Here is a 22349-nt window from a genome sequence, read left to right as displayed (position 1 = left end):
TGCTGGTTATATGGACAATCAAACACATCAGCTGTTGCTGCATTGGATAATAAAATTGCCACGCAATCTTATATCTTGTGCAATCTCTCCATTCTTTTGAAGGAATATGTATTGACCTAAATGAAATTCTCTGAAGGGTCAGGAAGGAATCCAGCAGGTTGTCCTACAGGAAAATGGCCCTGGAAATGTTGTGGAATTACCTGCAGGACTCTTAACTACAGGATATCCCACAGGATATGAGGCCATTTTGGTGTAGGACAATTCCTGCAGGTATTCCTTCAGGAAACAATCGTGCAGGATTTATTTGAGGACTATCTGCAGGATTCCTGCAGGATTGTTTTCCTAAAGGACTACCTACATGATTCCTACAGGATCCTGCAGGAATTGTCCTACAGGAAAGTGCCCCCCCCCAAAAAAATCCTGTGGGATACCCTGCAGGACTTACTATTCCTGCAGGATATATATTCTGCAGGATTGTGTTCCTGAAGGACAACCTGAATGATTCCTACAGGTATTGTCTAACAGGCCCCGAAAATCCTGTGGGATATCCCGTAAGACTTCATATAGAATATATATCCTGCAGGATTCCTGCGAAATTGTTCGTGCAGGATTCCTGTAGGACTTTTTTGTAAGGGCCTGCTCCTCTGTTCTTACTTCTTTCATTTTCTTTCTTACACCTCATCTTTCTTCCTGTTTTTATAATGCACACTAGATGTGCATTGATGTACAGATTGATCTCATATTTATAATATTACAACTATATTTATAATGCATGTATTATGTATTTATAACAATTCTTTCAATAAAGAATTTCACTTTCTCCACTGGAATTGGTTCACATTCTCTACTGATTGAAATTAAGTGATGAAATACTACTGTACATACAAATCAACCTTTAACTAGTTAAATCATGTGTTTTAGTCTATTGCATAGTTACAAATTGTAACCATTGATGTCCCAGGACCAGGATTGGTAAACACTGCTGAAGTGTATAAATGTAGTACATACATGCAGACCAGTGAAATCTCTTGGGAGGAGGAAGGGGAGGACCATCCTCAGTGAATTTCATAAAAATAAAATTGTAAAACATTTTTTCCAAAATGAAGAAGACAGAGATTTACAGATTTTTTTTTTTTTTTCTCAGTTTCACTTACTAAGCTAGAAAATGCAGCTAGCTAGTTTCGCCTACTCAAACACCCTGCTCAAACAGAGAATTGCTATGTTAGCTAGCTGGTTAAGACTATCCAACACAACACTGGAACTCTTCCAAGTCAAGGTAAGCTTTGGGTTTTACTAATTTATTGTCACCGGGGCCTGCCGGTGTAAGTGCTAAATTGCTTACTGACTACACAGTAATGTTACTGCATGATTGTAGTGGGTTTACTAGCACGTTAGTTCTATTAGCTACAACGACTATGACCTTACTTTAGCTAATATGGTGACAATGATGTATGCTGTGTGTAGCGGTAATGATATGGTTTGGCTTGGAACGTTTTTTTTGCCTGGTCACCTACAGTTGATATGTTGTGCATTGAAGTCCACAGGCGAAGGCACAAGGTAAGAGGAGGAGAGCGGATAAATGTGAGAAGGAATACAACGTGGCTGCTAATAAAGTGATCTGATTTTGTGTGATCAGGGGTGTATTCATTCTGCCGATTCCTTTGAAAAATGTTTCTTAAACTGAAGCAAACGAAACAAAACGGGGATAAACAGACCTGAATTTGTCCAATAGAAACTCATTTGCATATATGTTGTAAACTTTCATCCATAGGCTAGGTTGTAGCAGCCTCATGATGGGTATAGAGAAAATATTAGTATGATGTAGTAGGCCAGACCTATTGCTGTACATTGGACTGGGTGAATGGAATATGAAGGACAGTCATCCAATCTGATGTAATAGAAATAAGGCCATGCTCATGAGAAGAAAAAAAAATTGTCCTCCCTTATCTTAAACAGCACTGACCCCCACTGATGCAGACACAGCATATTCAAAGACTGGATTTTGATACTCCTGGGATTGGATATGATTGAAAAAGAATGTCTCACAGACATTCATGCCTGAACAGCACCTTTATATGCCAAGATAGAGTACATGTTCAGTGAATATATTCAATGTACAGGCTACAATGTGGGGAAGTCTTGCTTGGAAATAACTATATGTATACATGACTTGCATCCTTGGCACAATAAAGTTATACTATATTCAACTCAATCCATAGGCTTCATTGATGCCATTCAGACTGTTTGGAAGTCGATGCAACCGGGTAGGATAGCTGAGATTCATAGCTAGGTTAATAGCTAGCTAGCTAATACTGACATAATATTGACATGTAACAGATGTGTGTAACAGTCATTTTATGGATTTTTTTTTTCATGATTAACTGTTGGAAGCAATTAAAACCACTGTTCTGAACTAATATCTATACCCAACGTTTAGGGTCCATGCACAGATCGGCTACATTATTATTAAAATCACTTCCGACACCATGTATTATCTAAAATAAGGAGTAACGTCAACAAGGTTCTAGCTTCAGCATGTTTTACCAATTGTCGTGGAAAATGATATAATTAGTCATGCTATCCCTTGTTTTACTGCTTAACCCTCCCGTAGTCCTGGGGTCAGGGTGACCCAGGTCCTGTGTGTGGAGGGCTCCCCTTTCTGTGCTCTGTGCTCGCGGGTCAGAGCGACCCAGGCCCTGTGTTTCCAGGGCTCCCGCTCTGCGCTGGCGGGTCAGAGCGACCGTGCCAGCCACTGGCGAGGAGTGTGCAGTTGAGTGTAGTAGAGAGTCTGCGAGTGTGGGAGGTTGTGCCCGGCTCCCCCCTCGCTCTGCGCTCTGACCCACTGAGCGACCCTGCCAGCCGCTACACAGGTCCAAACATGCCCTGCTGTGTGCTAGAGAGCAGCCAAGTGTTCTTGTTGTGCTCTGTGCTCTGCGCCCGTGGCTCAGGTCCAGACATGCCCCGCTGTGTGCTATCCAGGCCCTGTGTTTCCAGGGCTCCCGCTCTGTGCTCTGCGCTCTGTGGGTCAGAGCGGCCCAGCCAGCCGCTGGTCAAACATGCCCTGTCCAGCCAAGTGTTCTTGTTGTGCTCTGTGCTCTGCGCCCGTGGCATGCTCCGCTGTGTGCTAGAGAGCAGCCGAGTGTTATTGTTGCTCGGGTGGGGTGGGTCAACTGCACACGGCTACACACAAGCGCCCAAGTGAGCCTCGTGCATTTTCGGGTCTCAGTCACCCGCGTAAGGTGGCCGGCCGGCCCTACTAGAGAGGATACTAATATTGTCAGCGGCACCCACCCACACACACACACACACACACACATACATACACACACAAAGTGACCGGCGCCCCACCCGTGCCAAGTGCGCTTAGCGGACCCGATCAGTGGAGCCGAGCGGCCATGGCCGTGCGTTTTACGGCCGCGCAGGTTCTAGAACAGATCTTGTCCAGCGTGGACCAAGAAGACTACTCAGATTGCCAGGAGGAGGAGGAGGAGGAAGAGGTTTCGGAAGACGAAGACAGGGAGGAATACAACCCCGAGCGCCGTGAGGTCGACGATGCTTCTTCTCCCTCTTCTGAGGAAGAGCCCGAGGAAGCACCCGAGGACGAGCACGAGGACCGACGCGAGGAAGAGATCTCCTCGGCCCCGGACTAACGGGAGACGCCGTTGCTGTCGAAAAACGGCAAAATCGAGTGGTCCCCCGTGGCCTACGGCCGCCACCGCGGGGCCCTCGCGATCTGCCATGCCGGGCCGGACCAGACTCCGGGCCCCACGGCCTATGCCGCGACCCAGGCCCGCGACATCGCGTCCGCCTTCCACCTGTTTGTCACACCGGCGATAGAAAGGATAATTGTGGAAATGACGAACCTGCACGGGGCCAGAAAATACGCCGACGACTGGCAACCCATGGACGCCACGGACCTGCGCGCCTACGTAGGGCTGCTGATCCTTGCGGGCGTCTACAGGTCCCGAGGCGAGGCGAGGCCACGGCAAGCCTGTGGGACGCCGAGAGCGGCAGGACTGTGTTCCGAGCCACCATGCCCCTCAAGGTCTTTCACAGGTACTCGAGGCTGCTGCGATTCGACGACCGCCAGTCGAGACCCGCCAGACTCACCACGGACAAACTCGCAGCCATACGGGATGTCTGGGACCTGTGGGAGGCGCGGCTGTCGGCCCTCTACAACCCGGGGCCCTACGTGACGGTGGACGAGCAACTGGTCCCGTTCAGAGGTACTGTGCGTGCGTGTGCGCATATGTCTATGGAGAGGTAGTGCTGCTGTAGCAGCGGTACAAGCAGCGGCTGTAGCAGCACTAGCAGCGTGTGTAACACAAAAGGCCGTTGGCCCCCAAGACACAGTAATGACACTAATCTTTTGTCCCCTTTCCAAAAGGCCGCTGTACTTTCCGTCAGTACATCCCCAGCAAGCCGGCGAAATACGGCATCAAGTCGTGGGTGGCCTGCAACGCCAAGTCCAGCTACGCTTGGAAGATGCAAGTGTACACCGGCAAGGCAGCCAGCGGAGGCCCCGAGAAGAACCAGGGGATGCGCGTCGTCCTCGATCTGACAACGGGGCTGAGCGGTCGCAACGTCACCTGCGACAACTTCTTCACCTCCTACGAACTGGGCCAGCGGCTCCTCGAGAGGAACCTCACCATGGTGGGCACGGTGAGAAAAAACAAGGCCGAGATCCCGCCCGCGCTGCTCGAGTCCAGGGGCAGACAGGTCCTGTCCTCCAGGTTTGCCTTCACGCCCACCACCACTCTGGTGTCCTACCTGGCAAAGAAAAACCAGAACGTGCTACTTTTGAGCACGCTGCACACAGAGGGCAACATTAGCGATCGCCGTGACAGGAAGCCGGCCGTCATCCTAGACTACAACTGCAACAAGGGCGGTGTGGACAACCTAGACAAGGTGGTCGGCACCTACAGCTGCAGACGGATGAATGCCCTCTGGCCCCTGGTCGTCTTCCACAACATCTTCGACGTGTCCTCCTACAACGCCTTTGTCATATGGCGAGAGATCAAGCCTGACTGGATGCCTCGCAAGCGGAACAAGCGCAGGGTGTTCCTCGAGCAGCTGGGAAAGGCACTTGTGAAGCCGCTGATCCAAAGAAGGCAGCATCTCCCCCGCACCGAAGCGGCGTCAGCACTTGTCAAAGTCCTACAGAGTGCTACGGCGGCGGCTCGTGATCAACAGCGCGAGGGCCCTGCCACTGGCACGGCCGCTGCCCCGCTCGTTGCCCCGGCCACCGGGGCAAGTAAGAGGAAGAGGTGTCAGCTCTGCCCACCCAAGAAGGACTCCAAGACACACACGGTGTGCTGCAGGTGTAAGAAATACATCTGCAAAGGCTGTTCACACGCCTACTGTCACTTGCGCACATTGGGCCTTTAGCCAGGACGGGACAGGGTGACCCGGAGGACGCGGGGACTAGACACAATACGAGGACGACGGGAGGGTTTAAAGAATAGTCTCTTGTTATATGCTAGTGTTTTTTACAAACGTGTCTTTGTGTGACTTGGTCATAAGACTGGGTTTACAGCTAAGAGCCGTTTGGGTGCAACCGCAGCATGTGACATCCTGTGGGTTTACTATCTATAGGAAGTCACATGTATGGAAACTTGCAGACAGGAGCACATTAAAACATTTTCTGTTGTGAATGCCCTCGGGCTATCAACCTTGTGCTATCTTAAATCTGCACATACAACTAATTGCCTTTTACAAACTATCTGCTGACTGCCACAAATACAAAAAGGAGGAACTTCTCTATAAAAGCTGAGACCCGACACTGTTCGTTGGGCCTTAACTGCACAACTGTTGAATTGCATAGTTAACTGATCCATTTGAACTAATCTTATAATGGTGTTGTTTGAAAGAATATGCAGTCTCTCTTCCTATAGAATTTCTCTGACACTGTCACGTCCTGACCTTAGTTCTTTTTTTATGTCTCTATTTTAGTTTGGTCAGGGCGTGAGTTGGGGTGAGCATTCTATGTTTTTGTTCTATGTGTTATAGTTCTATGTGTTTGGCCTGGTATGGTTCCCAAACAGAGGCAGCTGTCAATCGTTGTCTCTGATTGAGAACCATACTTAGGCGGCCTGTTTTCCCACTATGGTTTGTGGGTAGTTGTTTTCCGTTTCAGTGTTTGCACCATACGGGACTGTTTCGGTTTTCATTTATTCTCTTGTTCTTTTGTATTTAGTGTTCAGTTAATTAAAGGAAATATTAACACGTACCACACTGCGCTTTGGTCTACTCCTTCTTCCTCAGACGAACATCGTTACAGACACAACCTAGTCTTCGCATGTCATACATAGGTACGGACACTCACAAGGGACATCCTACAACACTCTGCAAGACAAAAGGAACAAAAAACTAAACCAAACATTGAAAATGTCTGCAGTATTTGACGAACAGTTTCTATTGCAGACTGTTGAAAGATAGGTTTAGTTTTCATTAGAACAATATGTTAGTAGTCCGTTTCTGGAAGGTGTGGTGATTTATAGGTACAGTAAATCATCTGGGAACATTATCCATTTTTCATGCTAACCGAGTTAATCAACTCGAAACAAAACCTCCACACTTGGACACCCGCCTCATGAAGATGTCTAACTGGCTCAACAAAGCGAAAGTCAGGCTGTAAAATGGTCAGGCATAGAAACATGGCTTGCGAAACAGAAACAGCTTTCAAAACCATGGACAAACTGTGTTCTTTTGTTTGTTCTTTCATTTCATACCATTGTAAACGCAGGTAAGAAGATATATATATTTGTAGAAATGGTTCCTTACCTCCTACAGTAATTGTACAAGAACACATTTCATATGCTATTAATAGCTATGCAAGTAAATCCATTGACTTTTTGCAATGAGGTAAAAAGAGGAGAGTAGGATGTGTGTGTTTAGTAGGGGAAGACCAAGGTTGGTTGTCTCACAGTGCTAATTCTTCCCAGTCTAAATTGCTCTGTGTAATAATTTCAAAGTTAAAATGTGTTAACTTTGAAAGAGCTCATCCACCTGGTCAATTAATGTGAGCATGACAAAACATTGAGGTGAGGGGAATTTGTTTTTCATAGGTGAAAGTAAAACATCTAAACATGTCTTTGTAAATGTTTGAATTATGGGAGTATCCATTAAATTATGTTTGTTAAAAAGAGGAAAGAGAGCTTTATTTCAAACATATTTCTGAATTCCTAGGTCTAGCCATGTGGTAACTATCCACTGGACACATACGTCAGTCAGTTCAACGTCTAGTTTTCATTTACATTTGGTTGAGTTGTCAACATGAATTCAATGTGAAATCAACTAAATGTCACCAAGTCGTTTACCAACCTTTTGCAACAAAATGCATTGAAAGTATAAGAAATTTAACTTTTTCACCGTGACCGGAGATCAGAGTTTACCTGCCTATTTTTTAAAAATTCATTACTGATTAAAGCCCAAGCTCTTTTGAGCTTGTGCTGTAAAGAACTCCCTTCTTTGCCTTTGTGTCTTACACACCCACACTGCTTGGTTGGCAGGTAGCCTAGTGGTTAGAGCATTGGACTTGTAACCAAAAGGTTGCAAGATCAAATCCCTGAGCTGACAAGGTTAAAAAAAATATATATATATGTTTTTGCCCCCTGATCCTTGGCCATCATTGAAAATAAGAATTTGTTCTTAACTGACTTGCCTAGTTAAATAAAGGTCAAATAAAAGCATACATGCATGTGCAAATTTACTCAATGTTTTTGTTATTTTCACAGAATAAAATGCTGAATTTTGTTATAAATATTGTTTGATCAAAGAATGACTTAACTGTTTCTAAGACTGTATGCTATATTACTTAAGTTCCTGTTACAAAAGGAATAAGTTACTAGCAAACATTCTGACAACCAACACCATACTGCGTGACATCCAACCCCGCGATGGGGGACTGTATGTACAGTACCAGTCAAGGGGCTGTATATACAGTGCCAGTCAAAAGTTTGGACACACCTACTAATTCAAGGGTTTTTCTTTATTTTTACCTTTTACTCTATTTGTAGAATAATAGTGAATAATTGTAGAATAATAATAGTCATTCCTCTTTGCTTATTTGAGCTGTTCTTGCCATAATATGGACTTGGTCTTTTACCAAATATGGCTACCTTGTCACCACCCAACTGATTGGCTCAAGCACATTAAGAAAATTAACAAATTAACTTTTGTCAAGGCAAACCAGTTAATTGAAATTCATTTTGGGTGATTACCTCATGAAGCTGGTTGAGAGAAGGTCAAGAGTGTGTCATCAGGGCAAAGTGTGGCTACTTTGAAGAATCTAAAATCTAAAATATATTTTGATTTGTTTAACACTTTTTTGGTTACTACATGATTCCATATGTGTTATTTCAAAGTTTTGATGTTTTCACTATTATTCTACAATGTAGAAAATAGCACAAATAAAGAAAAACCCTTGAATGAGTAGGTGTATCCAAACTGTTGACTGGTACTGTATATACAGTGCCTTAGGAAAGTATTCAGACCGCTTTACTTTTTCCATAATTTGTGTTACGTTACAGCCTAATTTTTTAATCCTCAGCAACCTACACACAATACCCCATAATGAAAAAGTGAAAACAGGTTTTTATATTTTTTTTGCAAATGTATTAAAAAAACAACAACAGATATACCTTATTCACATAAGTATTTCGACCCTTCGCTATGAGACTCGAAATTGAGCTCAGGTGCATCCTGTTTCCATTGATCCAATAACGTTCCAACCGGAGCATTCGTTTTTGTCTACAGAGTAATGGAACGCAAGACGATATAATGACTACTGCGTAACCAGGAACTGGCATTCTGCCAGACCAGTGACTCAAATAGCTGCCATCCGGTCCCACATCACACTAGAGGCTTCATTCCACGTTCTACTGACTGTTGACATCTAGTGGAAGGCATAGGAAGTGCAAACAGATCCATATCTTATTTGGATGTGAATAGGCGATGAGTTGAAAATCAACCAGCCCCAGAATTTCCACTTCCTGTTTGGAAGTTTGCCTGCCCTATGAGTTCTGTTATACTCACATACATAATTCAAACAGTTTTAGATACTTCAGAGTGTTTTCTATCCAATAGTAATAATAATATGCATATATTAATATCTGGGACAGAGTAGGAGGCAGTTCACTATGGGCACGCAATTCATCCAAAGTGAAAATGCTGCCCCCTATCCCTAAAACCAACTAAGCTTTCATTCCCCTTTTTACTCCACTCAGTAACTGTTATCTACCCATTCTGTGTCACTCATATCTTGCTCATTTCCTGGTTCTCCTTCTCCACCTTCTCCTCTCTGCTCTCAAAACTCTGTCTGCCCTTTCTCCTATCTGTCTGTATCTCTTTCTCATAACAGTCAGTAACAAATATATGTTGTTTCCAAATATTAACTAAGTGTCTAACTGTTTGGCCTTATCTGAACTCATGGATTTTTATAAACAACATGTCTATGGTTGCAATCTCTAAAGTCCTTACATAGGTTGATTAAGGTTATTTTGAACCTATCAATAATCCTGAATCACCACAGATGTCATATATTCCTGTCCCTGTTGGCCTGGATTACATTCTAAATACTTAACATAAATCTACCATTAATCCAGGGCTATGCCATTTCTTTCTTTTCATTGGTTCAAATTACAACTATGTCAAGGAACTAAAAACTTGTTCATAATGATCAGTTACTCAATTTACCTTAATATCAGTATCACAAATGACCTCAAATTCATTATCCAAATGGCCCTCCCCTGAGGCTGATCAGACCACAAGGGAAAGCCATGATAGAGGTCAAAGGTTATACCACCCTTTTACAGTCGTGTTCCATACTATATTGGACAAATTAAAGTACCCTTTATGTAAAGAATTCACGTGTTTAATTAAAACTCAGAAAACAAAAACTTATAATATTCTATGTGTGTACCCCTTTAAGATACCGTGTCTCTAGGAAAATGGAAATCTCCCTAATCCCAAACGTTTACTACAAACAAAACCTAATAATAATGATAATTCTATTGTACTCCCCCAAATCATTGGTTTTACATTTCCTCATTGGTTATATCTAAAGCCTATTCAGTCTCTCTTCAAATAGTCAAATGCTTGATAGGAATACCCTGCCATTAGACACACACAACTATGATTAATGTGCACTGTCCCTTTAAAATAAAATTAACTCAATCTGTAATCCACTTTGCGGACCTGTCATGGTTCCCCTTAATGGAAACAGATTATATTGTTAGTATACATTAACTTCCTGTTCAAATTCACTGGTGTTACCTAAAAAATCAAACCAAAAATCAATAACCGGGAACTATTACAATGTTTTACGATTCAACTATTCTGATCTCCCTCTCTTATAGCCAAATATAGCCCAGTGAGCGCCACCAACCAGTGATGCCCACCTAGAAAATTTGTTGCTAAATTTAGCATCTTTTCAGACTACCCTGACAAATTTAGCTACTTTTAAAAATATATTTGGAACTTTTAGCAACTTTTGAAAAGTGACTCAAAGCTATAATGCACGCATTGTCTCGAAATGACACAAACAATTTTCTCTGTCACCCTCAGTCACAACATCATTGCCTGGCTGCAAAAGTGCATTGTGAGTGACTTCAGCAGCAGGCACTCAGCCCGTGCCCAGGCAGCAGCAATTTCAGCGAATTGCAAATCATTGTTGGCTGACTGCAGCAGCAGTAGTACGGGTTCGACAAGCCAAACCCAATTAATCACAAATGTTTGATCTTGAACAGAATTTACAACATCAATCAACATCTCTCCATCAAAATTGTACTGCCAAAAGTACAGAAAAGAGTGGGTCTGTACCTGAACAACTGTCAAATTAATTTGAGTAACGTTATTGTGTATGCAACGTAATGACGCAGTTTTACGTTATCAAGCCACAAATCAACCTGCCTCTAGCAACTTACCCTAAAAATTAGTAGCCAACACTGCAACCAATCCTCTTGTTCCTGCCTCTAGGCAAAAATATACCCCCTACTCCAACTGAGTTCTGCTTTAATTCTATCGTAAGAGTAAAACCAAACTTTCACAAAACGTTATTTTCTCCAAAATGTAAAAGTACCATGTACTTCGCTAATGGTTCTTTGGGTTTGCCAATTACTACCGGAGGTTTATCCAGAGTTTTGGCCAGGTAGCGGCCCCGTTACCTCACTGCTGAAGGGGGGGCCGGTGCGTTTGCGGTGGTCGGCAGAGGATGACACAGCCTTCAATAGGTTGAAGGCGCTGTTCACAGATGCACCCGTGTTGGCGCACCCGGACCCCTCTCTTTAGCATTCATAGTGGAGGTGGACGTGTCCGAGGCTGCGGTGGGTGCTGTGCTATCACAGCGCTCGGGTATGCCACCAAAACTCCGCCCCTGCGCGTAACTATGATGTGGGGGACCCTGAGGGTGTGGAGACACTGGCTTGAGGGGGCTAGGCACCCTTTTCTCATCTGGACTGACCACCAGAATCTGGAGTATATCCGGGCAGCTAGGAGACTGAATCCGCGTCAGGCAAGCTGGGCCATGTTCTTAACTCGATTCAGGTTCACTCTGTCTTATAGACCAGGCTCCTTGAACACAAAGGCCGACGCGCTGTCCCGTCTCTATGACACGGAGGATTGGCCCACCGATCCTACTCCCATCCTTCTAGCCTAGGCTGGTGGCACCAGTGGTATGGGAGGTGGACTCGGACATGGAGCGGGCGTTACAGGCGGAACCTGCGCCTCCTCAGTGTCCGGCTGGTCATAAGTACGTGCCGCTTGGTGTTCGTGACCAACTGATTCGGTGGGCTCACACACTACCCTCTTCGGTTCATCCTGGTGTGGCGAGGACAGTGCGGGGTCTCAGGGGGAAGTATTGGTGGTCCACCTTGGCTAGGGACGTTAGGTTTTATGTCTCTTCCTGTTCGGTGTGCGCCCAGAGTAAGGCTCCTATGTACCTTCCTAGAGGGAAGTTACAGCCACTCCCCGTTCCACAACGGCCATGGTCTCACTTGTCAGTGGATTTCCTGACCGATCTCCCCCTGTCTCAGGGGAACACTACGGTCTTGGTTGTTGTGGATCGGTTTTCGAAGTCCTGCCGTCTCCTCCCGTTACCCAGTCTCCCTACAGCCCTACAGACTGCGGAAGCGCTATTTACCCACGTCTTCCAGCACCACGGGGTGCCGGAGGACATCTTCTCTGATCGGGTTCCCCAGTTCACGTCCTGGGTATGGAGGGCGTTTATGGAGCGTCTGGGGGTCTCGGTCAGCCTGACATCCGGTTATCACCCAGAGAGTAATGGGGAGGTGGAGAGAGTGAACCAGGAGGTGAGCAGGTTACTGCGGTCGTATTTCTAGGACTGGCCAGGGGAGTGGTCTAGGTACGTCCCATGGGCGGAGTTGGCCCAGAACTCACTCCGTCACTCCTCTACGAACCTATCACCATTTCAGTGTGTGTTGGGCTACCAGCCGGTCCTGGCACCTCGGCATCCGGGTCAGACCGAGGCTTCTGCGGTGGAGGATTGGGTGCAGCTCTCCAAGGAGACCTGGAGAGCCGTCCAGGAATCCCTCAAACAAGCCAGTGGACGACAGAAGAGGAGTGCTGACCGCCCCCTCTGGACATCAAGGGGTCCCCGGCGTACACGATACGTGCCATTCTGGACTCGAGACTACGGGTGAGCGGCCTGCAGTACCTCGTGGACTGGGAAAGGATACGGCCCAGAGGAGAGGTGCTGGATACCGGTGGGGGACATCTTGGACCCATCACTGTTGAGGGATTTCCATCGCCCCCATCCGGATCGCCCTGCGCCTTGCCCTCCGGGTCGCCCTTGAGGCCTGTGTCGGCGTGCTGCGGGAGCCTGTCCTAGTTCAGTTAAATCTTTCCTGACTTTCCCAGGGCAGCTAGCCCTATCCTTTCCTCCTGCTTGTTACTTACATATTCCTTCTTTTTTACTTCCTTTTTCTTTCTCTCTCTGCGCTCTTCCTCGGCTAACTCCATACGAGCAGTGTCGAGCCCTTCTGTCCATTGCTTCTCTACCTTGTCCCCACAAACATTGATTCCAGTTTTTCTTTAGACAAATTAAACGTCCGTCAAATTCGTACTTCCCCTCCATTTCTTGCCGAAATCAATATTTCTTTTAACTTCATATAACGCTCGTCTCCCGTTAAATCCGGGACCTCCTTTGAGGATTTACTACCCATGTTTAATAAAACCTTGTAGTTACTATGATATTCTCACAAACTATGTGTATGCATTTCTATGATCTATGTATGTGCTCTTTTTACTGTTTTCCAATCACTATAGTTGTTATCACAATCTATGTGTGTGGCTCTTTAATTTTGATTAAATTACTCCTATGTGTGTCTCACTATTGGTGTGCATGTTGCTATCTCTTAAAACCTCTCTGGGTTAGGCGGGACAGTCGTGTCCCACTTGGCCAATAGCCAGGGACAATGCAGAGCGCCAAATTTAAAAAAATACTATAAAAATCAAACTTTCATTAAATCACATGTAAAATACCAAATTAAAGCTACACTCGTTGTGAATCCAGCCAACATGTCAGATTTCAAAAAGGCTTTTCGGCGAAAGCATAAGATGCTATTATCTGATGATAGCACAACAGTAAACAAAGAGTAGCATATTTCAACCCTGCAGGCGCAACACAAAAGGCAGAAATAAAATGTAAATCATGCCTTACCTTTCACGAGCTTCTTTTGTTGGCACTCCAATATGTCCCATAAACATCACAAATGGTCCTTTTGTTTGATTAATTCCGTCGATATATATCCAAAATATCCATTTATTTGGCGCATTTGATCCAGAAAAACACATCTTCCAATTTGCGCAACGTCACTACAAAATATCTCAAAAGTTACCTGTAAACTTTGCCAAAACATTTCAAACTACTTTTGTAATACAACATCAGGTATTTTTAAACGTTAATAATCGATCAAATTGAAGACAGGACTATCTGTTTTCAATACAGGAAGACAACAAACTCAAGCATGCTTTCTTGTCTTGCGCAACTATCAAACAGTACACATAACGTGACACTTCTTCAAGATGGCCATACTTCTTCATTACACAAAGGAATAACCTCAACCAATTTCTAAAGACTTGGTGACATCAAGTGGAAGCGGTAGGAACTGCAAACAAGTCCCTTAGAATTCTGATTACCCAATGAAAACTCATTGAATAGACAGTGACCTGAATGGTTTGTTCTCTGGGTTTTGCCTGCTACATAAGTTCTGTTATACTCACAGACATGATTCAAACAGTTTTAGAAACTTCAGAGTGTTTTCTATCAAAATCTACTAATACTATGCATATTTTATATTCTGGTGATGAGTAGCAGGAAGTTGAATTTGGTCATGCTATTTATCCAAAAGTGAAAATGCTGCCCCCTATCCCGAAGACATTTTTAACCTGTGTGATTTTCCTTTCTAGAAACTTTATCTATAGTGGTGTCGATCGGACAATACGTCTCCCCGTTGTAACGGCTCTCTTCTATCTCCTCCTCTGACGAAGAGGTAGAACAAGGATCGGACCAAAATGCAGCGTGATGATGATTCATGATATATTTTAATGAAGGAAAACCTATACATGCAGAAACTACAAAACTAACGAAATGAAATAATGAAAACCGAAACAGCCTATCTGGTGAAATACAAAACACTAAGACAGGAACAATCACCCACAAACACACAGTGAAACCCAGGCTACCTAAATATGGTTCCCAATCAGAGACAACGAGAATCACCTGACTCTGATTGAGAACATCAGGCAGCCATAGACTATGCTAGACACCCCTACTGAGCCACAATCCCAATACCTACTAAAACCCCCAATACCACAACACAACACAAAAATAAACCCATGTCACACCCTGGCCTGACCAAATAAATATATAAACACAAAATACTAAGACCAGGGCGTGACACCCGTCCCATTTTTCGGTTGTTGCTTGTTCTTTTGACGTCAATATCTCGTATCTCACTCTGCTATATTAGGCTTCTCTGCAATTTCTAGAATCTATTTCAGATTGGCTTTTGAATTGGTTGGGTTATCCTGTTCGCATAGAATTACCGTCTCCCAAAGACAAAACCCAGTTTATATCCTCGCTGTATATCAACCAGTTTTCATGAGGACTTTATTTCAGTATGTCTTTTGAATTTGATTTATGGCTAGTACCGCATGTTAATTAACCATTTAAGTGATCCTATTTGTACAAAAATCCCCATCCTATTCACAACACCGATTTAAATCTGGCTTTAACAAACCTTGCAGGCTGTCACAAAGGTGGCCAGATCTATTAAGCTAGTTTTATTTCATGGTAGTGCACATGTACCTCAGGTCATGGCGGACCTGCACAATAAGTTAACTATCGACATACACAAAAGTGACACTTGGTGTTATCTTAAATCATTCCCCCCAAGTTCGTGAATAAATATTACCGACCTTGTCTTGAAGACTGGGAAAAGCAATGTAGGTTGGATCTCATCACCACCTCTGTCGTGTACCAGTTCACCACTGGCCTGAAATAAACCCTCAATTCAGAGGTCAGGTCTTTGTCTTACGGATCCTGGATCCGCCCATGCATGGTTTTCAGCAGTTCCTTGGGACGACAGAGGCAGGTATTGAGATCCGGCTCGTAGGGCCAATTGTGATGAGAATTTTGTTCTCAATGTTTATAAACCCAATTCAATTATATTACTCTGGTTGAAATGAATCAGGCGGAGGCCCAGCCACAATAGTCATAAAGGTTTATTCACTGGAACGTTCTGCTTATCATTTCCTGTACATTGGTCTATATACCTCACATTTCGTCATAAATGTCCCTCCTCCTCTCAGATACAATGGCAATATAGTTCACAAGTCTTCTCCTACTCATACATTGTCTGCCACCTGTTAAACAATCTACTACAAGCCCAAGGTCTCTCTCCTCCCTGGGTGGGGACAGAATGTCCTGTAAGGAACACAGTAGTACAGCTTGCCTGACGATAGCTCCATTTGTTTCACACTTGCACCCTGCTTACATACTAAAAAGGAACAGAAAGTCCTTGTTCTAATTCTTGACTAAAACTACACACATCAGATTTAGGTTTATGATTCTAATAAGTTTCATACTATCATACAGCGACAGGGTAGAATGCTGTTACTTATAGTTCTACGTTAAATGTATACATAATTTAGTCATTATTCATAAAATTCATAACATTTTGCAATGTTACATAGATGGAAAAAAGCTGTCCTTGAAACAGTCTTGATATGTTCATCAAAAGAGAGATCAGGGTCCAGAGTAATGCAGAGGTCCTTCACAGTTTTATGTGAGACGACTGTACAACCATCAAGATTAATTGTCAGATGCAACAGAAGATCTCTTTGTTTCTTGGAACCTAGAACAAGCATCTCTGTTTTGTCCGAGTTTAAAAGTAGAAAGTTTGCATCCATCCACTTCCTTATGTCTGAAACACAGGCTTCTAGCGAGGGCAATTTTGGGGCTTCACCATGTTTCATTGAAATGTACAGCTGTGTGTCATCCACATAGCAGTGAAAGTTAACATTGTGTTTTACGAATGACATCCCCAAGAGGTAAAATATATAGTGAAAACAATAGTGGTCCTAAAGCGGAACCTTGAGGAACACCGAAATTTACAGTTGATTTGTCAGAGGACAAACCATTCACAGAGACAAATTGATATCTTTCCGACAGATAAGATCTAAACCAGGCCAGAACTTGTCCGTGTAGACCAATTTGAGTTTCCAATCTCTCCAAAATAATGTGGTGATCGATGGTATCAAAAGCAGCCCTAAGGTCTAGGATCACGAGGACAGATGCAGAGCCTCGGTCTGAAGCCATTAAAAGGTCATTTACCACCTTCAGAAGTGCAGTCTCAGTGCTATGATCGGGTCTAAAACCAGACTGAAGCATTTTGTATACATTGTTTGTCTTCAGGAAGGCAGTGAGTTGCTGCGCAACAGCTTTTTCAAAAATTTTAGAGAGGAATGGAAGATTCGATATAGGCCGATTAGTTTTATATATTTTCTGGGTCCAGGTTTGGCTTTTTCAAGAGAGGTTTTATTACTGCCACTTTTAGTGAGTTTGGCACACATCCGGTGGATAGAGAACCGTTTATTATGTTCAACATAGGAGGGCCAAGCACAGGAAGCAGCTCTTTCAGTAGTTTAGTTGGAATAGGGTCCAGTATGCAGCTTGAAGGTTGAGAGGCCATGATTATTTCCATCATTGTGTCAAGAGATATAGTACTAAAACACTTGAGTGTCTCCCTTGATCCTAGGTCCTGGCAGAGTTGTGCAGACTCAGGACAACTGAGCTTTGGAGGAATACGCAGATTTAAAGAGGAGTCCATAATTTGCTTTCTAATGATCATGATCTTTTCCTCAAATAAGTTCATGAATTTATTACTGCTGAAGTGAAAGCCATCCTCTCTTGGGGAATGCTGCTTTTAGTTAGCTTTGCGACAGTATAAAAAATACATTTCGTATTGTTCTTATTTTCCTCAATTAAGTTGGAAAAATAGGATGATCGAGCAGCAGTGAGGGCTCTTCGATACTGCACGGTATTGTCTTTCCAAGCTAGTCGGAAGACTTCCAGTTTGGTGTGGCGCCATTTCCGTTCCAATTTTCTGGAAGCTTGCTTCAGAGCTCGGGTATTTTCTGTATACCAGGGAGCTAGTTTGTTATGACTAATGTTTTTAGTTTTTAGGTGTGCAACTGCATCTAGGGTATTGTGCAAGATTATATTAAGTTCCTTCGTTAGGTGGTTAACTGATTTGTGTTCTCTGACGTCCTTGGGTAGGCAGAGGGAGTCTGGAAGGTCATCAAGTAATCTTTGGGTTGTCTGAGAATTTATAGCATGACTTTTGATGCTCCTTGGTTGGGGTCTGAGCAGATTATTTGTTGTGATTGCAAACGTAATAAAATTGTGGTCCGAGGGTTATGAGGAAAAACATTAAGATCCACAACATTTATTCCATGGGACAAAACTAGGTCCAGAGTATGACTGTGGCGGTGAGTAGGTCCAGAGACATGTTGGACAAAGCCCACTGAGTCGATGATGGCTCAGAAAACCTTTTGGAGTGGGTCTGTGGACTTTTCCATGTGAATATTAAAGTCACCAAAAATGTGAATATTATCTGCTATGACTACAAGGTCCGATAGGAATTCAGGGAACTCAGTGAGGAATGCTGTATATGGCCCAGGAGGCCTGTAAACAGTAGCTATAAAAAGTGATTTGGTAGGATGCATAGATTTCATGACTAGAAGCTCAAGAGATAAAAACATATTTTTTTGTTTTGTGAATTGAAATGAGAGACGTGTTTAGTCCCAGGGTCCTTTGAGGGCACTATGATGTTGAATGCTTAGCTGTAGTCAATTAATAGCATTCTCACGTAGGTGTTCCTTTTGTCCAGGTGGGAACGGGCAGTGTGAAGTGCAATAGAGATTGCATCATCTGTGGATCTGTTAGGGCGGTATGCAAATTGGAGTGGGTCTAGGGTTTCTGGGATAATGGTGTTGATGTGAGCCATGACCAGCCTTTCAAAGGACTTCATGGCTACAGACGTGAGTGCTACGGGTTGGTAGTCATTTCAGCAGGTTACCTTGGTGTTCTTGGGCACAGGGACTATGGTGGTCTTGCTTGAAACATGTTGGTATTATAGACTCGGTCAGGGATAGGTTGAAAATGTTAGTGAAGACACCTGCCTGTTGGTCAGCCAGCACTAAGGTCTATACAGCCAATAATATATATTTGGAGTTGTTTTAACAGCAGTAAGATGACCATGGTGACAATTTTGGCAGTTAATCATTACTTTAATGCCATTTAGCTATACTGTTACGCCTACTCATGCTCTCCATCCCTACAGGAATCAAATTTACTTACAGCTCTCTCGGGCTCTCTCTCTCTACCTAGCAGCCATGCAGGGTTAATACACTTTATGAATACTCAATGATTAAAACACACTGAAACCATCTCAGGTCACTCTTTAAAATTAATAAATTACAATGATATATTTTACTTTATAAGGACTGAATGCTAAGTTAAGGCTAACAAGCTTGATAGGACAGAACAGATCCTGCTGCAACTTCAATTAGCGCTGAGGTGTGAAGTGAAAGGTGTCAAAGCCCTTTCACAGACTCCCCACCCAAATGCAAAGGCCTTTGAAGCTCCCTCCCTCTTTGCAGAGGACATTACAATTCAGGACCCCCTGGATCCATCTCTATTTTCAACTGATATGCAGCCAGGACACTTCAATTGTAAATTACCTCAATAAGAAACACGTTAACACTAGAAGCCTATTACCTAAAATGGATCAATTAAAAGTGTGGGTTCACAGCTCCAATCCAGATGTGTTGGTCATGGTTAAGAAACCATGACCACGTGGTTAAGAAAGAGTGTTTGAACGCTGATGTTAACCTTTTTAGTTATAACCTTTTTCGGCAAGACAGATTGTCCAAAGGTGGTGGAGTGGCAATCTTTATCATGGAACACGTTCAGTGCTCGGTTGTCTCAATTTTATTTGCTGGTTTTAAGCAATTACACTTTCAAATAGCTCTTTGTGGACTGTTGCTGGGTGTTATCGTCCACCATCAGCACCGGCCTGTACCCTACCTGCCCTAAGCTCTCTCTTGGCCCCTTACACTAAGTCTGAATTTGTCCTGCTAGGTGACCTAAACTGGGACATGCTTAAACCACCTGACCAAGTCTTATGGGACTCCCTAAATCTTTCTCAGATTATTACCAATCCCTCAAGATCCAAACACCCAGAAAAGGCTTGATAGGTATCAGTCTGGTTTTATGTAATGACCTTAGTGATCACTGCCTGTGTTCGTAATGGCTGCTCAGTGAAACGACCTGCCCTGATTTGTCATAGACACTTGCTAAAAACCTTTAATGAGCAAGCCTTCCTTCATGACCTGGCCTCTGTAAATTGGTATAGAATCAGCTTGATCCCCTCTGTCGAAGACGCTTAAACCTACATTTTTTATATTTTCAGTGGTATTGATAACAAACACGCCCCCATAAAGAAAATGATAATTAAAAACAGGTTCAGCACCTGATCTTGCAGTTACTCCACCTCAAGTATTCCATTTGGCGAAAGGCTCAGCAAACGCATGCTCAGGCTGACTGGCTCTCGTTCAGGCAAATGAGAAATAAGTGCACTCAGGTTATCCGGAAGGCTAAAGTTAGTTACTTTAAAGAGCAGTTCTCGCTCTGTGGGTGTAACCCCAAGAAGTTCTGGAAAACGGTTAAAGACCTGGAGAGTAAACCCTCCTCCTCACAGCTGCCCTTGTCCCTTGGTTGTTACTGACAAGAAGCACATGGCTGAGCTTTTTAATCACCACTTCATTAAGTCAGGATTCCTATTTGACTCAGCCATGCCTCCTTGCCCTCCAACATTTCCTCATCTCCCACCCCTTCTAATGCACTGAGTCCGAGGTGCTTAAAGGAGCTCCTTAAACTTAGATCCTTTCTTCTTTAAAATTGCTGCCCCTATAATCACCAAGCCTATCTCTGACCTTTTTAACCTGTATCTCCTCTCTTGGAAGGCAGCCACGGTTCATCCTTTATTTAAAGAGGGAGATCAAGTTAATTCTAACTGTTATAGGCCGATTTCTCTTTTGCCCTGTTTATCAAAAGTGTTGGAAAAACTTGTCAATAATCAACTGACTGGCTTTCTTCATGTCTATAGTATTCTCTCTGGTATGCAATCTGGTTTCCACAGAGATCATGGATGTGTCACTGCAACCTTGAAGGTCTGAAATGATGTCACCATTGCCCTTGATTCTAAGAAAAAGTTGTGATGCTATTTTAATTGACTTGACCAAAGTTTTTGATACGGTAGACCATTTTATTCTTTTGGGCCGGCTTAGGAGTATTGGTGTCTGAGGGGTCTTTGGCCTGGTTTGCTAACTATCTCTCTCAAAGAGTGCAGTGTATAAAGTCAGAACATCTGCTGTCTCAGCCACTGCCTGTCACCAAGGGAGTACCCCAAAGCTCAATCCTAGGCCCCACGTTCTTCTCAATTTACATCAACAACATAGCTCAGGCAGTAGGTAGCTCTCTCATCCATTTATATGCAGATGATATAGTCTTATACTCAGATGGCCCCTCACCAGATTTTGTGTTTAACGATCTACAACAAAGCTTTCTTAGTGTCCAACAAACTTTCTCTGCCCTTAACCTTGTTCTGAACAGCTCCAAAACAAAGGTAATGTGGTTTGGTAAGAAGAATGCCCCTCTCCGCACAGGTGTGATTACTACCCTAACTAATGAGGGTTTAGAGCTTGATGTAGTCACCTCATACAAGTACTTGGGAGTATGGCTAGACGGTGCACTGTCCTTCTCTCAGCACATATCAAAGCTGCAGGATAAGGTTAAATCTCGACTTGGTTTCCTCTATCGTAATCGCTCCTCTTTCACCCCAGCTGTCAAACTAACCCTGATTCAGATTACCATCCTACCCATGCTAGATTACGGAGACATAAATGTATAGATTGGCAGGTAAGAGTGCTCTCGAGCAGCTAGATGTTCTTTACCATTCGGCCATCAGATTTGCCACCAATGCTCCTTATAGGACACATCACTGCACTCTATTCTCCTCTGTAAACTGGTCATCTCTGTATACCTGTCGCAAGACCCACTGGTTGATGCTTCTTTATAAAACCCTCTTAGGCCTCACTCCCCCCTATCTGAGATGCCTACTGCAGCCCTCATCCTCCACATACAACACCCGTTCTGCCAGTCACATTCTGTTAAAGGTCCCCAAAGCCCACACATCCCAATGTCGCTCCTCTTTTCAGTTTGCTGCAGCTAGCGACTGGAACGAGCTGCTAAAAAACCTCAAACTGAACAGTTTTATCTCCATCTCTATATTCAATGACTCAATCAACTGACAGTTGTGGCTGCTTCACATGATGTATTGTTGTCTCTACCTTTTTCCCCTTTGTGCTGTTGATTGTTCCCAATAAGGTTAGTGCCATGTTTTGTGCTGCTACCATGTTGTGCTGCTGCCATGTTTTGTTGCTACCGTGTTGTTGTCATGTTGTGTTGCTGCCATTCCATGTTGTTGTCTTCGGTCTCTCTTTATGTATTGTTGTGGTGTCTCTCTTGTTGTGATTTTGTCCTATTTAAAAAAAATGTATCCCAGCCCCGGCAGGAGGCCTTTTGGTAGGCCGTCATTTTAAATAAGAATATGTTCTTAACTGACTTGCCTAGTTAAATAAATGTTAAATTAAAACATTTAAAATAAAATAAAGTATAGCTTTACTCTGTGAACAGACAACACTGACCTTTTCCTGTATGGGCTACCCGGTGGTAATACTGAATCGAGTGACTTCACTCCTGG

General features: G+C 43.7%; 1 pseudogene; it reads left to right on the top strand.

The window, feature by feature from the left end:
- Positions 1 to 3395: 3395 nt before the first annotated feature.
- Positions 3396 to 5388, top strand: LOC112224385 (annotated as a pseudogene).
- The last annotated feature ends 16961 nt before the right edge of the window (positions 5389 to 22349 follow it).

This window comes from Oncorhynchus tshawytscha, linkage group LG03 (assembly GCF_018296145.1).
Source record: "Oncorhynchus tshawytscha isolate Ot180627B linkage group LG03, Otsh_v2.0, whole genome shotgun sequence".
Classification (NCBI taxonomy): Eukaryota; Metazoa; Chordata; class Actinopteri; order Salmoniformes; family Salmonidae; genus Oncorhynchus; species Oncorhynchus tshawytscha.
The sequence above is the reverse complement of the archived record's forward strand: the minus strand, read 5'-3'. Positions and strand labels throughout refer to the sequence as shown.